The sequence below is a fragment of the Pteropus vampyrus genome, unplaced genomic scaffold, assembly GCF_000151845.1.
Source record: "Pteropus vampyrus isolate Shadow unplaced genomic scaffold, Pvam_2.0 Scaffold23, whole genome shotgun sequence".
Classification (NCBI taxonomy): domain Eukaryota; kingdom Metazoa; phylum Chordata; class Mammalia; order Chiroptera; family Pteropodidae; genus Pteropus; species Pteropus vampyrus.
In genome coordinates this window covers 7,069,230-7,076,180 of record NW_011888804.1, presented here as the reverse complement: position 1 = coordinate 7,076,180, position 6,951 = coordinate 7,069,230, and positions in this window count along the sequence as shown.

The window sequence follows — 6,951 nt, the reverse complement described above, 5'->3', positions numbered from 1 at the left end:
ATCTGTTCTCAGAGGCCCCAGCCCAAGCCTGTCATGGTCTGTGGTACGTTTGCATATAGCTTCGAAGTACAGCTAAACGGACTTGCATGTCTTTTGAATCGAGTCTTTCTGGGGTCCGGTTCCCCAACGCTGCCGCCTTCTCCTGTTTTGTGAGAGCATCGTCCCTTTTTGCCCCACCCTGTCCCTGCCATTTACAAAGCACAGTGGTTCCCTAGCCGGGATGACTTCTGGGGGCTCTTGACAGCTCACCTTCATCCATGACACCCCCCGAAGTCTGGGGCCTGAAAACAGGGGTTCCGGGGATGGGGTTCTAGGACATTCTTTTCCCCTCCCTCCGCTTCGGCACTTACACCAGCTGAGATTCTCCTCCACAATGACAGATGTGGATTCCTGGGATCCGTGTGTGTTGGGTTACATGTGTACACAGAGCATCCTGTTAGCAAAGGATTTCCCCTCCCCGTCACTCTTAAACCGTCCTGTTGAGCAGGCAGGGAGGGCAGCTGTCTGGAGAGGCTCTGCATCTCAACTCCAGCCTGGTGCCGAGGCCCAGAGCAGCTTCCCCGTTAGAGGTCTGTCGTGCTCAGTGCCCCTGCGTTCCGTCTCTCCCCGTCGCTCCCCATGTGGGCTGGCGTCTTTCCTCCACCACCTCGGGATCAAGTGCTCCTCAGGAAGGATGCTGAGAGCTGGTCAGTGGTGCAGGATGATGGCAGGAGCCTCTGTCTTACGTTCCTTATGTTCCATACCTTGTAAGGGTAGGTCTTACATTCCCAAAGCCCTAGACCTCTTTCATCTGACCTGGCACCAAAGGGCAGTCTGTCCCCCAGTAGAGCAATAGCAGGGCAGAGGGCAGCAGGCAGCACACCCAGGGTCGGCCTCCAGCCTCTACTTCCTGGACGTTGCCCATGCTTGATTCCTTCTGGTTGCTTCCTTATCCAGACATCTCCCTCCCAGACGAGGGCAACTAAGACTTTAGAAACCCTACCTGAGCTCAGACTCGACATCCAACCAGGCGGTGGGGGAAGGGTCTTCCCCATCTTGGGTGGCCCCCAGACAGGTTTGTGTTCTGGGGGCCAAGCCTGCTTCTAACTGGGAAAAATAATGAGATCAGCCATGCTTCCCAAGACCCTGGGCAAGGGAAGCCCCCCCCCGTGCCTCGCCAGACCTTCTCGAAGGCCTTCCCAGTGCTCCCCTCTGAATGGGAGCAGACTACAGGTCCCCACGTGGGCCATTTTCAGGTGGACGTGCCCCTTCGGGGGACTCGTGTAACTCTGTGGCTCTTGGCTCAACATTTGTGTGTCTCGGAGGCATTTTACACACATTTGCACAAGCCCTAGCCGCTCTCATGTCGCTGGGGGGTGGGGGAGTGGGGGGCAGCTCTTGTCAGAGGCTACCTCCTGTCCAAACAGTCACCAGGGGGACCAGGCCTGGGCCTGGGCATGGACTCTTCCCAGCGGCCTCCTGAAGGCCTGAAATCCAGCCCAGACTTCTCAGGTCCCTGGACTCCAGCCTTTGTCATGGACCTTTGTGCTGCAACAAGAAATGAGAAAGGGAGCAGCAGGCAGCGGGCAGCTGCCCCGAGGCCGAAACGCTCACCAGAGCAGCAGCCTGCGCCCTCTGGCCTCTCTCGTTTCCAGAACTAACTGCCGTGGTTGCCCAGCGCCTTGGGCCAGGCCCAGAAGGGTCTCCAGAGGCTGCTTTTTCTCTCTGTTCACTTGCACCAGCCCGAGGTTGAGGACAGGGCCCGAGGGACCCAGGAAGACACTCTGGCAACTCCTGTGCCTTTGAAGCTTCTCTGCTTTGCCGGAAAGGGTTCCTTGGGTCTATCCTTAGGTCCCGTGTCACTTGCTCCTGACCTCCCTCTTCGGCACGTCCTTACTTTGTCCCCAGCTTCCTCAGTCTCTGTTGTCGCTGGCCCGCACCAGGATTCCAGCCCCTCCCTGCCACTCTCCTGCTGCCTACACCACCCTGAATTGTTTGGAGGCCAGCTTGAAGGTTTAGATATTTCAGTCCAGGAAGAACCAAACCACCGCTTTCTCTGTGACCTCCGATCTCTATTCACTAGCAAAGTGTTCGGAGGAGGTCATGTTCATTAATCTTGCAAAGAAAGGAAAAGGGGGTATTTGTATTTTTCATCATGATCAGCCAGCCTCGCCTGTGACTCCTTCTGTAAAATCCACATCACAAAGATGGTGCACATGTGCGCATACTTGTCCCATCACAGCCACATGCAGGCGCCCGGCGCCCAACAGCAAGTATTTTCTGTCTGTGCCTCTCTTCAGCAAACCTGCTTCTACCTGGGCTTCCAAGGGGACCAGTCCACAGAGTGAAGATTCGCCAGGAAGCCTTGACCTTGCCTTCTTTGAAGGGCGTGTGGATTTGCACACTGAATTTGAACCCAACTCTTCCAGGCCACAGGTGTTTCACAAAACATGGACTCCTCTGCCAGGGAACACCCCCTTGGCCTTGTATGGGGATGTCCCTACGTGTCATCATCCCCAGAAGGAAGCTAGAGACTCAAAGTCACCACTTACTGCTGTCTTGTCCTGGTTTTTCTTTTACTGGTCAAAGAGAAGCATCTCCTCTTGCCATGGAGCCCCCACCCCCCATCCCCACCTTGCTCTCCACTTATATCTTGGATTCTTAGTCCCTGGATTGATCTTTGGGGACTAGACTCTTGCGTTCAGGAAACCTCGTTCTGCCACTCACCCAGCTCCCACCCCAGGTGCACACATCCCACCTCCATCCCTCCCTCACCTTCTGCAATTCTTGTCCCCACCTATGGCTGATCATCTAAGGAGCATGAAGAAAGTGGTTTACACTTAGCCCGGTGCTAATCACCATCTTGAGAAATCTAGAGCTGGGGTTGGCAAATTATGGCCCGTGGGCCATATCCAGCCCTCTGAATGGTTTTTGCATTCTCTCATTGGGGGGAAAAATACAGAAGAAGGTTTTATGATATGTGAAAACTCTATGAAATTAAAATGTCAAACAAAAATTTGGGACCATGCTTTCTGTTGTGCTACCAGAGTTAACTATTTGCAACAGAGACAGTGTGGCCCATGAAGCTGAAAAATACTACTGTCTTGCTTTTTACAGAAAATGCTGGTCAACCTCTGATCTAGAGAACTGTCTGGTTGAAGAAGAAACCAACTTGTGTGTGGCCCCCAAGGGAGGAACAGGAGCCAGGGGTGAGAGGCACAGGGCCAGAGAACTTATTCCAGCAAGGGAGGCGTCTTCTAACAGCTTGTCCCAAGGTGCAGAGGATTGTCCCAGAGGTGGAAAGCCCCCTGTCCCCGAGAGGTGGGAACAAATGTTGAGACCACTTGGAGCATATGATTTGAAGGGAATTTTGGCATTGGAAGACAAGGCCTATCTGGACTTTAAGGCTGTGTTAGTTCAGGCAGCCATAACGGAATTGCCACAGGCTGGTTGGCTTCAACAAGTGAAATTTATTTCTCACAGTTTTGGTGGCCGGAAGTTCAAGATCAAGGTGTGGGCAGGATTGCTTTCGCTTAAGGCCCTGTCCTTGGCTTTCAGACAGTCCACTTCTTGCTGCGTGCTCATATGGTCCTTTCTGGATGCACATCCATGGTGTCTCTCTCTTTCTTTAAGGACACGAGTCCTATTGCATTAGGGCCCCACCCTTAGGACCTAATTTAATCTTAATTACCTCTTTAAAGGCCCTATCTCTACATAAAATCACATTGGCGGTTAGGACTTCAGCATATGAATTTGGGGCCTCAGGGGGTTGGGGTACAATTCAGTCCCTAACAAAGACTCTTGATATTTCTACAACTCTGTGATTTTAGGGGCCTTTTGGGCAACACTCCCATCCCTGGCTTCCTTTCCTACACTTGTTTCCGACCCGGAGTCTCCATGTTCGTCTTCCCTATCCTCATCCCCTGCCAGCCTTCGCTCCGCCCACTCATCTCCCCAGGACTGGCCTCGTTCCAAACGTTCCACCACCTAAAGCCTCCTTCCCGCTGTCTGTTCGCTGGCCAGAGCTGTCCTAACAAAGCGCCACAAACTGGGTGGCTTAAAACAACAGAAATCGATTCTCTCACAGTTCCAAAGGCTGGACGTCTAAAACCCAGGCGTGCGTGGAACTGCCCTCCCTCTGCCACCCTCGTAAGGGATGCTCCTTACCTCCTCTTCTCGTGGGGGTTTCCTGGCAGTCTTTGGCATTCCTCTGCTTGGAGCTGCATCCCGCCATGGCCACGTGGCCTCCTTGTGTGTTTCTGTCTCTGTGTCCGAATTTCTCTCTTCTTAGGACACCAGTCATGTGAGATTAGAGGCCCGCCCCACTCAAGTTTGATTTTCATCTTAACTAATTACATTGTGATGACCCTCTTTCCAGATAAAGTCACATTCTGAAGTTCCGGCTGTTAGGACTTAGTGTATTTTTGTGTTTGTTTGTTGGTTGGTTGGTTGGGGTTTTTTTGGTAGGAGGCAGTTCAACCCATAACACCCTCTACAGAACTCTCTCTTGTGCTTTGACAGGCCACCTTGGTCCTTCCATGGCAGACGCCCTGGAAGCTAGGTTCCCAGAACCCCTGGGCCACAAGAGTCAGAACATTGCTCTCACTTTTATTAACCCTGCCCCTGACTGACACCTTCCTCACTGGTGGCCAACAGCCCTGGGCTTCGTGGTTGAGGGTGGGCAGCCTGTCTATAGTGTGGCCATCACTTGACCATTGAATGAATGTGTTTCAACCCAGTCTGTTGGGGCGGGTGGCACGACGTTTGCTTTGATTTATACTGTCACTCAGTGGCAAAGGAACGGACCTCGGTGAGAGGTGAGCTTGCTGTATCCTTTCCGGTTTTGCCCGTGAAGTGAGGAAGTGCCCGAGCAGGCTCAGGCGGACACTCTCCCAGGCGGCCAGCCTCACCTCATCCCCACCCCAGCCTTCACCTACACACGCCTACCTGGAAGCGGAGTGAGAATGCAGCAGGTGTCAGTCTGGGCCCCAGAACATGGCAATGCAGTGTCTCCAAGGTCCTCGTTCTTGCTGACGCTCCCCAGGTCATGCCACCGTGGGCCTCATTCCTAATTCTGAATGCCCGACTCTTGTCTCAAGGCACAGCCCATGCTCATTCTCTAACCCGCTGGGCCAGAGAGTTGGTGGGGGAGCTTCAGCCCCCCAACCTCCTCAACTGGTCTGTGTGCTGCCATTTAGCATAGCGCCTGGCACGGAGCAGGTGCTCAGTGAACGTTTACAGAATGCAGAGAGGGGAGGGTTGCTGGGGAAGAGGAAGGCACTGTCTGTCCCAGGGGGCCAGACAGCCTCCCCTGCCAGCCAGAGAGGCCCCCCTGGCAGGGCCGGGCAGTAACGGGAACCCCACAGCCAGGCCCTGGGTTGTGGGTCCCAAACGAATCCGCCAAGTTCAATGGATGTGACTCAGAGCGAGAGACCCGTGGGTCAGGGGTCCCCAGGCTTCCGGGCCCTGGGAAGCGGAATGACGATTAATCTCTAACAGCCACTGTTCACTGAGCATTGATTATGTGCCAGGCCAACTGAATCCCCACGATGGGACGGTCTTGGGAGGTAGGTGTCATGATCTCCATTTCACAAGCCAAGAAACTACGAGAAATAGATGTCCACCAGCCTACTAAGTAGTGGAGCCAACATTTTAAATACGAGTCTTTGGACTTGTCTGTCCCCAGGAACTCACTGCCACTCTGAGTGGTTTATGCCCCGCTAGCTGTCGGGATGTTACAGCCCCAGCCTCTGACGTTCTCTGGAGAGGGAAAGACAGGAAGTCACCGAAAGGGTGCAGGGGAGTGTGGGGCGTGTACGTGGACGCTCGAGCTCATACTCCCAGACCCACAGGCTGCCAGCGGCTGCTGGATTTCCAGGAGGCGTCCGTCTGGGTCGGCCGAGCGACGCCCGGGTTCCTCCAGCACCCCTGCTCCAAGCAGCCTGCACAGTCGGTTTGACCCTGTCCCTCTCTCTCTCCTCCTCTCTCACACTGGGAATTTAACTGGTCTGCTATCCCAAGAGGCTCGCCAGTGAGCGCTCCCCCGTCCCAGGGTGGGAAGGGGCCCTTCCTTCCTGCTCTTTGGGCTCACATAGCCCATTTCCTTTACACACCAAGGGTAGGAAGGGTTCATCTCCGTGGGGTGGAGGTGGTTGCTATTCCTCCGTTGAGGACTGAGTTGGAGGAAATAGGCTTTGGAGCGTGCGTGATCCAGGTTAGACTCAGTTTACCAAGCATGTTCCACAGACCTTAATTCTGTGGTGGACTAGATGGATGAATATGAGATGGATGGATATTATTGGAAGGGTTCTGGGACAAAGGTGCATTGAAAATGCTTAGGCAAAACAAGATTAAACTTGTTTCTTGGTTGCAGGAGTTTATTAGAGCGTTTAAGACACTATTATATAATTAAATCTCTAAAAGGCCATTAGCAGCTACTCTTCCCAAACTTTCCTAGTCTGGTTTCTGAATCCCTAGTAAGGTTAACCTCTGTGAATTCCTCTTGATATCTTGCTTGGTACTCTAAGAGCAAAGGCCCCCAAATGTGCTGGCCGACAGAGAACAGCAGCATTTACAGACTACTTTCTAGGAAATGGAAAAGACTGATTGGCCCCATGCAGCCCTAAGTCCCCCAGAGGCTGGAACTCTGAATGATGAACCTAGAAGCTGAGTGAGGTACATCCAGGCAGAGAGATCAGGCTGCGGTGGCTGCTGGTCACCAGCTGTTCCTGCTTTTCCATTTAATGCTGGTAGGAAAAGCTGAGCCCCAGAAAGCTTAAACTGTGCCCCTGCTACTTCCCATTCCCTGCCTGATGATGGTAGACCCCAGTTCCGTTCAAGTGACAGTGGTACTCTGCACAAGGATGCCATACAAGAAAACTCTGGCTGATCTTCCAGCAGAGGGGTCGGATTTGCTGTGTGTGGGTGACTTCTCTGCCGTACCATGTGAGGAAATACTAAAGGATGTCATGT